This window comes from Coturnix japonica, chromosome 4 (assembly GCF_054131305.1).
Source record: "Coturnix japonica strain WE chromosome 4, WE-NBRP24, whole genome shotgun sequence".
Lineage (NCBI taxonomy): Eukaryota > Metazoa > Chordata > Aves > Galliformes > Phasianidae > Coturnix > Coturnix japonica.
The window spans coordinates 39,812,534-39,822,266 of NC_140666.1; the positions used below are offsets into that span (position 1 = coordinate 39,812,534).

The 9,733-nt window shown below is 46.2% G+C and overlaps 1 protein-coding gene across 2 annotated transcripts in view; it reads right to left on the bottom strand.

Annotated features, from left to right (window-relative positions):
• The window catches only part of GPRIN3 (GPRIN family member 3), a 30,791-nt gene extending 22,690 nt beyond the window's left edge, over positions 1–8,101 (bottom strand). Inside the window, exon 1 of one of the 2 annotated variants that reach the window (XM_015861314.3) lies at positions 7,287–8,101. The gene's annotated coding sequence lies outside the window, so the exon portion shown is untranslated. The remainder of the gene's footprint in view (positions 1–7,286) is intronic. The other variant, XM_015861316.3, reaches the window with a different exon arrangement.
• Positions 8,102–9,733: the final 1,632 nt, after the last annotated feature.

Sequence of the window (9,733 nt, forward strand, 5' to 3'; positions counted from 1 at the left end):
TTACACATCACTAGGGTGGAACATTTCCTATCTAGTCCATTCTACTAATTTCCCAGATTTACTCTGTTGTTCAGTGCTGCCTTGGGAAATAGTCCACGGCCAGAGTCCCGAGGCCTTATGTGAGCAGAAGTACCATTCCTCAAGTACTTGGTGGACACACTGCTTTGTGGGCGAAGATCACACTGACAAAACAAGAACTTACCAGAGGAAAAAAACTAGCCCCTCGAGTTCAAAAACATACAGCTTCCTTATAAAAGCAAAATGATTGCACAAGAGTAGAAAGTTGTTTTCAGTCAGTTTGACTTCATACTAAGAGATTCTACTGTTTCCCCAGTATCTGAGTAACTATACTCCTACTCCATACACACAGGAACACCCATTCCTTCCCAAAGCCATGTGAGATCAGATTAGTAATGAGCCTACTCTTATTTTCCTTTTCTCTCCCATCCAGAAACAGCACTTGTGTTCACTATTTGAGTCTGCTGCCTTTTTCTTTTTTTTGGTATGAAGAACCTTGTACAGGTTGCATATTCCATCTTTTTACCTCGAGATCCCTTTTATAAACTGAGCTCTTTGGTTGCACATTAGTACCACTGGTTTTGAACAACAACAACAAAAGACCTTTCATCTCTAGAAAGCAAATATTTTTCCAACTTTCTTCAAAACAACATGTGAATATCAAAAATCATCCTGATCTTCACGACAAAGAACCAACTGCTGATAACTGCATGAAGATTCTGAAGAGTTATTAATACTGACTACTGCCAATGAGCTGCAGCAGAATTTAAAGGTAACAGAGAATTCAGGCAAAAATTTAGCACTTTTCAAGATTCTAGAAACATTGGGCCATTCAGCAGAAAAAAAGGGGCAAACAATGTGATCTGCCTTTCCAAAATGGAATCTTTAGTCACTGCTTTCTGCCCATGATATGCATATATATATATATATACATGTATTATTTTTTCAGACAGTGAGAACACATTACTTTTAATTTCAGGCTCTTTCAAGCAGCCTTTCATGTTAATTATTTTGGTCTTATTCGATCTGTGCTTCATCTGAACAAATATGTACGTAGCTGTAACTAACTGAGCAATTGAAATATCTTTGTCAGTGCTCATCAGACTTTGCCAGTCTACCAGAACACTGATATTTTTGTCATTCCATTCATTCTACAAGTGAATCTATGTATACACTGTGTAACTTTTGATGCTTTTGTATTATTTAGATATGAAACATCACTGATATAAAAATTAAATCTATAGATATGATCAATGTGACATGCCATGGCTCAACCTGCAGATGACTGCTCTCTCGCTCTCTCTTCTTTTTGCCTCTGATGTTGGCTGCAAAGTCATGACAGATGTGTTTCACACTACAGAATTGGCAGACACTTGACCACATGTGTTAGCACAGATTTACCTGAAGTAGGTGGCTGCTAGCAGGTAGGAAAGCATTAAAATCAAGGCAGAAGAGGAAGCAAGCAAACCACTGTGCATTTTTAATGTTGTTACCATTAAACTAACTGCTAATCAGGGGTGTCTGCACAAGAACTGGAGGGTCTTAAACTTGAGAGACTGGCAGAGTGCTAACCCTGCAGCTCCCTCCACAGTGCTCTTCACCCCATCATGCAATATGCTGATGAGTCACTCTTGTGCTGATGGACTTCTCTGGTCTGGCTGTGGAAATTCTGCGTCCAACAGATTGGACCTGTGATTAATCCATGTGCAACACTAGCGATTTTAAATTAAGCAACGCTACTTCTTCCTGGATTAGAACTTCATCATTCTGCAATTAAGATTCCTGTCTAGTGACAGACAATATCTATAAAATAGATTATAAAATAACCATTTTCTTTCTTTCCTTAGTAGTGATTTTGAGTGTTGCCTATGGAGGTAATGAGAAATAGCTCAGAATACACTCTTCTCCATGCCCTCAGGAGAACAGTTTCATCTCCAGAGCTAAACAGTGATATAACTCAGTTGGGAAAATGAATTATCATCATTTTCCAAGTGCTACAAAAGTCTCATCTGAGAGCTGGTCTGCACTGTGCTAAGCATCATATTTGCAGATACTAACAGATTAATAAAGAACCAGGGCTTGTGTTTTCTTCAGTTCCTGCCCTTCTATGAGGACTGAGGGAAGGAGGGGACATGAAAGGGAGCAAATAAACCATGCCACACTTCACTAACTTACAATAAATAAAAAACAAAATGAACAGTAAAAATAACAGGAATTGCTGACAATACAACCATAGATATTACAGATAGAAACCCTTGGTTCTGGGTCATTAAAAAAATAATAACACAACCTTCTTGTGTGTTTGTTTGATGTTGGCTATGGTAATAGCTTCCTTACCTGCCACTGAGTTTGGTAATGTAGGATTGTGGAGTTGAGATGAGGAGAAAAAAAGAATCCACTTTGTCCTCTGTGGGCATTCTTTATATAAGGTACTACAGTAATTCACTGTAATATTTCTAATCATTGGCATTTTCCCCTCCACTTAATTATTATTACTGTTATTTTTTTACATGCATCCACTGCTGGCAGAGGACAAATCAGGGCTCAAAATGATACTATACTCATTTCTAATAATAACTGTTTTGGTCTCCATCCTCCCTGTTTTCTCTCACACTCACACACTGCATGCAGTTGCAAGTGTCAGTGATGTGCTTTTCTCATATTTACTCAGCAGCATTTTGACACTTCTGCCCTTTCATATGTGCTGCTGATTTACAGATGTGAACACTCAGCTACTGCCTCCAAGAAACAAGGCACTCAACTTTAATAACTGATCTGTGATTTAAAAATTAATCAGTACAAATCTTTCTTTCTGTAGAACTGTTAAAGAATTCAAAGTCCATGTATATAACAAAATACATATGTAGCCATTTTCTTCTTTTACTGTTTGTAGAAATAAACTGTGGCCAGAAAGACTCTCAAAAGCTCTCCCTACAGGAAGGTAATTTAACTCGATTCAGAATGTATACAGAACTTTTCTTTTTTTCTTTTACCAATAAACACTATCAGTCTTTGCTTTGTTCTGTCTCTTAAGAAGTTGACATTTACCTGAACGGACTGATGTATCCCCAAATATGAGAGTAGCTTAACGTAGTTCAGTGCTTACAGACAGTGCATCCAACTCCTATCCATGATTAATAAATAAACAATAATGGGTGAATTTTGGTACATTTCTAATCTTCCACAACAATGCCAAACTACTGCCAACAATCTTTCACTGGCCATCTTTTTTGGCCAGTTATGCTATTTACACATGCACAGAGGTGCAGATTGAGGAAAGGGCTAATGCTTCTTTGGCTCTTCAGATAACCTTTTCCTGAAACCTAGACAAGCTGGGGTTTCACTTACCGTAACTACACAACTATTTTTGAAGTATTTTGCACCAGTTCATAACCCTGTAGGACAGATGGGAAAGTTTTATCAGATCTGAAATCATTACATCTCATAACATCCAGGACTGCTCTAAAATCTACAGTCGCAACAGATTCAACCTACGTGCCACCTCTGCCTTCAGTGTAGTTATAAATTAAGGAATGATGCATATCTAGAAGAGTCACACAATAGTTTCAAGATTTTGCTCTATAGCTGTTAAATTGCAAGCATGTTGTTTTTCACATCTGCATCACTTTCAGAAGCAAACCACTGGCCAGGTACAGTTCTTAGTATCATCAGCTTCCCCTCAATTTTGATTGCATCTAATGAATGTTGTTCATGTTCGAAAACTGCAACCACATTTTTCTCATGAAATCAACCTAGCTGTAACCCACCACTTGTCCCTCCTTGCTGAGTGCTCTTCAGCTGACACTAACTGTGAGACTCACAAAAACGCCATAGTCTGCCCGTCACCGATTAGTAGGGTTGATCATCATGCACCATGCCAAGCTGGTCATCATAACTCAAAAACAGATGAGTTTTGCGACCTACCACTCTATGGAGAGGTCTATATGCTCTTCTAGTAGCAAAACGAGTTGAAGATGCAACACTGAGAAAAGAAAGTTTCCTATAGGCAAAAAAACCCAACCAACCAACCAAAAACCCTAGCCCAGTTTGGGAGAAAGAGACAGCTTCTGAATGGGTAGGAAAAGCTACAGTCCAGGTAATAGAAAGTTAGAATTTCATACTGGAGAAATATACAGTTAAATCCACAATAAACACTTTCTAAGATGCTGACACCAACATGAAAACAATTTCCTGCAGTTCAAGGACTCACAGGATTCTGCATTTCACCAGCTCTGATATCTTAGCTCAGTAATTATTTTTATCCTTTTAATAGGCACATCCCTCATCCATCACTGTTAATGCCTCATGCAGCATTTTGTATAGGCATATTTTCAAAGTCCAGGAGAAAAAAAACCACCAAAAATCCTTTGTGGAATTTCAAGAGAGCTCACTGTACTGATACTTAAGCCATGACATGATCAGAATTTACCTTTTCTTAATTCTACCACTGAAGAAATTCAAACTGAAACCTGCCATATTTATTCATGCAAACAATGCTACTCATAGAAATCACCTCACTTAATGGAATGCTTTGCCTGTATAGATAAGGACTTTGATTTTGCAAACTGAAATGCCTCAAGGGAGGAAATGATGGGGCAGTATTTAACCCAAGGATAATTTTTCTTTTATCTTACTAAAGTCTGTAATGGTATTATCACCATGCTCCACAACAGTGAACAGATGACATATTGGGAAACTATGTTGATAAGGGGCCTTTTCTACTCCTCTGCTTGCAAAAGGGAAAATACCCTGCTTTTCTGTGCCCCGGAAGTGCCACAGGCATGCCTGGCAGTAGCTTTGCAAGCACTGCATTTGTTTGTAGTCCCACTGTTTCTTCATGAGGCTTACAGGAAATGATTCTTGCACTTTCTAAGTGGTGTTAGTTAGAAAGCGACCAACTCAGCGCTGTGTTCAGCACAGCTGCACACACACCAACACCCGCACAGCGCTGCCTGACTGTGCCTCTCTGACACCGCCCTCCTTCAGGACACACTGGTAACCCCACAGGCAGATGGCAGTTGGCTCTACTAAGCCAACTCCGCCCCTATAGAAACCCCAAAAGAACTCACTTCAGAAAGCATCTCCCACCCACATCTTTTCAGTCCCCTTTGCGCTATTACATGCTATCAGACATGTTGACAACACCCTGCCAGAAGCCTCTGGCCCATGCTGTCAGGCCCTGCGCTTTCTAAAGAAAGCCATCAACCCAGGGTGGAGTGCTATCAGGACAAGCAAAACTCAGACAATTCAAGTTCAAGACTTGCAACACAGTGACCATGCATACATTGGCCCTGGCATCACACTGAGTGAGGGCTTTACCGTTCTTTAAGGCAGGAAAGCAGATCTCTCCCTCACCTATGCTTGGAGGCACAGCTGAATGAAAGAAGCTATGAAACCAATTCACTTCAGTGGGCACTTTCAGTTCTTCATTTGTGCTTTACTTAGTATAACTTCTCCCTGAACAAATTTCAAATAACTTAAAAGTTACATGAACTAAGAAGGAAAAATACACTTTTAAGCATGGAGGAAAAACTCAGTTGACTTGAAGAGAACGAAACACCAGCACTTGACTATTGTTAGTACATTGCAAACTCCCTGGAAGTGATAGAAGGGAGGGAAAAAGCTTGAATACGGGCAGATCCAGAGTAGGAAAATTTAGTTTAAATACTCCTTCCAGAACAGGCAACCAACTCCTGAGAAAAGGCCGGCTTGCCCAGAAATGCAGGGATCACAGACACACAAGTTCCCACCGCGTGGTCGTGGGAAAGCAAAGTTTGTACTGCTGGGTGAATAGACAGGGGAATACTGCACCCGATGTCATTCTCTCTGCAGTGACATTAATGGCAGCCTTCCTGGAAGCCGCTGTGTTGTGCCTGTGGCTGCGCTTTGCGGGCAGCCACTCTGGGGGCTTGGAGAAGAGCGACCGCTTTTCCACTGGAGCCTTTGTATTCCTGGGAGAGACCAAAGGAGCGCGGCCTATTTATCTCATCAGAGACAACGCTAAGTGGCTGTTTAATTACCGTCCTTAAATACTTGCAGAGAGAGACTATCTGAAACTAGAGAGCTATTTAATCTGCCAGACAAAGACACTGTGAGATCTCATAGCTAGAAAATGAAGTCAGAAAAGTTCAAATTGGAAATAAGATGCTAACGTTTGACAATGAGATTAACAATCGGAGCCAGTTACCCAGGAATGCTGTAAATTTCCCATCATTTGAAGTCATTAAATCACTGCTATTTGAAGAAGCTGGTGGGCCAGACCTCCAGCTCACTGGGGAGCACTTTGTTTTGTACTACACAAGAGGTTAGGCTATGGGATCACCACCAGGACTCCATTAAGCCCTCTGGCAGCACTGCTGTCTTTCCCTGGGAGAAAAGGAAAGGATGAAGGAAAAAAGTATTAAGGAAGCCAAGGCCTGCATGGAGAAAACACAAAAGTAGGTTCAGCTGTGGACAGTAGAAGTCACACACTTGGTAAATTCATTGAGTCTGGCTGCTAACTTCGTTAGCAGAAAGAAGAGGCCTGTCGGGGAGACTTATGACCCCAAAGCAGGTTGCTCCAGGCAAACTCTCAGCAAACCTATGCAGCTGGCTAAAAGGGGTGAGTGGCACCGGCCAAGCCTTTAACGCACCCTGTTACCCAAATGCAACCCAGCAGGCGAGCCCCCGGCTGGCACACCGAGAGCAAAGCTGCAGGAGCCCAGTGCACGCCGTCCACCTGCGCTGCGCTGCAGCCCACCACTCGCTGCGGCCCGGCGGCAGCTCGGAGCGGGCCGTGGGGTCGCCGCCCGGCGCTCAGCCCCGCGGTGCGGCGGCAGGTGAGGTGGCCGAGCTTCCCCAACCCGCTGCGGAGACTCGCGGGGTCTTCTCCCGCTGCGCCACCGCGGGCCGTTGCCGTGGCGACCGTGCCGAGCATCCCTCCGGCCGGGCCGGGCCGGGCTGCCGCAACCCGGCGCGGCGGGTGGGGCGAGGGCACGTCGTTATTATTATTAATTGTTATCACCATCAAAGTTTTCCGCGCTTTTAGGCGCGATAAAAGCGCGGGAGCCAAAGCGCCGGTAACAACCAGCAGAAGGTGGGAGCGAGCCCCCAGGGCTGCCCGCAGCCCCGCTCCTCTGCGGAGGAGGGCACCCGGCCGGGCAGGGCTATAGCAGGCGGCCCTCGCCACGTCCGGCAGCCCCGGGCACCCGTTCTCGTTCCACGCTCGGGCAAATCTACGGGGGGGTGGAGGTGCTCCCGCTCCCTCCCCGGCTCCCCCCGCCCCTTACCTCCGCGGCAGCGCCCGGGGAGCCGCGGGCGAGCCGCCGCCACGGGCAGAGATGACCTTGCGGAGAAATTCATCATCCGGCCGGGAAAACAAGCCCTTCCTCAGGGTGCGCGGCGGTGGGTGGGAGGGCGGGCGGAGGGAGGAGGGCTGCGCCGGGCTGCCCTCCCCGCTGCGAGGGTAGGGAAAGGCAGCCGGAGCGGGCGAAGAGGAGGCACCGGCGGCTGGAGCAGCCTCGGGCACGCGAACCGAACCGAGCCGGGAGGGCGGCGGCACCTCCGGGCGGCTCGGAGTCTGCGGCTGCAGGCCGGCGTCCGGCGCGGGGAGGCGGGGAGCCGGGCCGGGCAGCGCTCCCCCCTGCGGCCGACGGCGGAGCGGGGCAGCCCCGCGCTCCTGCCCTGCCGGCGCCGGTAGTGGGGGACGGGCGGCTCCTTCCGAGCGGGCACCACCCGGCTCTCACGGAGCCCCAGGCACCGGCCCGGGGCGCGGGGAGCTCCTGCCCTCCGTCGAGGGAACGGAGCTTATCGAGAGGCCCCGGGGTCGTGCCGGAATCCCCGGGGTGCTCCGGGGATTGCACCGCATCGCCTCCTCTCCGCCTTGCGGCCCCGCGAGCCGGCTGGCTCCCGCTCCCAGCCCGAAAGCAGCCGAGTGGCTGCTCCGCGACAGAAGAACCAGACCTGCACGTAGGAAATCCACCAGTCCCATCCACCTGTGCTTGTCCTGCATGTGTCAGTCGAGGAGGTGTGCCTCCAGACAGCTATCTAGGCACCTAATGAGCCGTTTGCTTGCAGGGTTATACACATTTGCATGTGGGATCTTATCGTATGCAAATACTGATGGACTCTTGTCACGCTTTCAGCTCGGATTGTTGTTTTTGATAGGCAAATTTAGCTGCCACTGTGAAGCGCTGTCCGGTCTGCCTGCGGCGAGCCAGCAAAAAAAACCAAACCCCAACAACAACAACAAATAAAACCCAACATCCCCACAAAAATACTAGCAAGGAAAACATTTTGTGTTAGGACTCATCTTTGCCTGAAAATCTTTGATCTAATTGCAGTCTATTCCCACCAGTGTGGAATTCTATCTGCTTCAATCGCAGGAAACGGGTCTGCAGTGCCAGGAGATTCAAGTGAAGGTTTTCATTCAAAGAGATTTCAACTCTTCCAATTTCCTTTATGGAAATACTGTAGGAGAAGCTATGAGGAGAACTCCTGTTTTTACACTGTCTTGTAATATGGAAAAGATCGGGGAACAAAAAATAAAACACAGAGGGCTAAAAGGCACAACACACCATCTTTTGATATCTAATCATCCCAAGCATCAATAAATCATATACCATTTATCCGTATTAGCGGATCCATATGTTATTCACTGTGGAGCAAAACACCCTCAGGCTGAGTTATTGATCCTAAATCTCTTTAACTCATGGGTTTTGTGATGGTAGCTGATTCATGGAGTTCCATAGGGCTCCATTTTAGGATGAGTTCTTTTTAATGTTTTTAACAAATGACTTTGACGCAAAACTCAAAGGTATAATAAGTTTGTGAAAGACATTAAACTGGGAAGAACTGTTGACTCTTTTGAGAGTAGAGAGGCCTTGCAAAGAAATCCTCAATGTCTCAGAAGTCTGGGCAGTCACCAGCCGCATGAAGTTTAAAAGGTGCCAGATTCTGCATCTAGGATGGGCCAGCCCTGAATGCACATATGAACTGGGGGCAAGAGGATGAAGAACTGCTTCAGAGAAATGGATATGGGGGTTCTAGTTGATGACAAGTTGCATCTGAGGCATTAGAGTGCCCTGGCAGTCAAAAGGGTCAACCATTCCCTGGAGTGCACCAGGCCCAGCACTACCAGCTGGGTGTGGGAAGGGATTGTCCCACTCTGTGCTGGTGTGGCCTCACCTGGAGCACTGGATGCAGTTTTGGTCACTGCAATAATAAGAAGGACATAAAACAATTAGAATATCTAAAGGGGGGGTACAAAGATGGGGAAAAGTCTAGAAGGCAAGATGCATAAGAATCAAACAAGGTCCCTTGGCTTGTTCAGTTCAGATAGAGGAGGCTGAGAGGAGGCCTCATAGCAGCCTATAGCTCCTCATAGGGAGTGGAGGAGAAGTGCTGAGCTTTGCTCTCTGGTAACAGAGACTGGACCTGAAGGAGTGGCATGGAGCTGCATCAGGGGAGGGTCAGGTTGGGTGTCAAGAAAAGGTTCTAAACCAGAGGGTAGTTGGGCCCTGAAACAGGCTGCCCCAGGCAGTGGTCACGGCCCCGAGCTGCGGGAGTTCAAGAAGTGTTTGGACAGAGGTTTGAATAGGTTGTGTGTAGACCTAGGAGTTGGACTTGATAATCCTTGTGGATTCCTCCCAACGTGGGATATTCTGTGTTTCTACAATTCTTATATTTCCTACTATGGAGTTTGCAACTTATTCCCCAACACTGGCCAGAGGTCAGC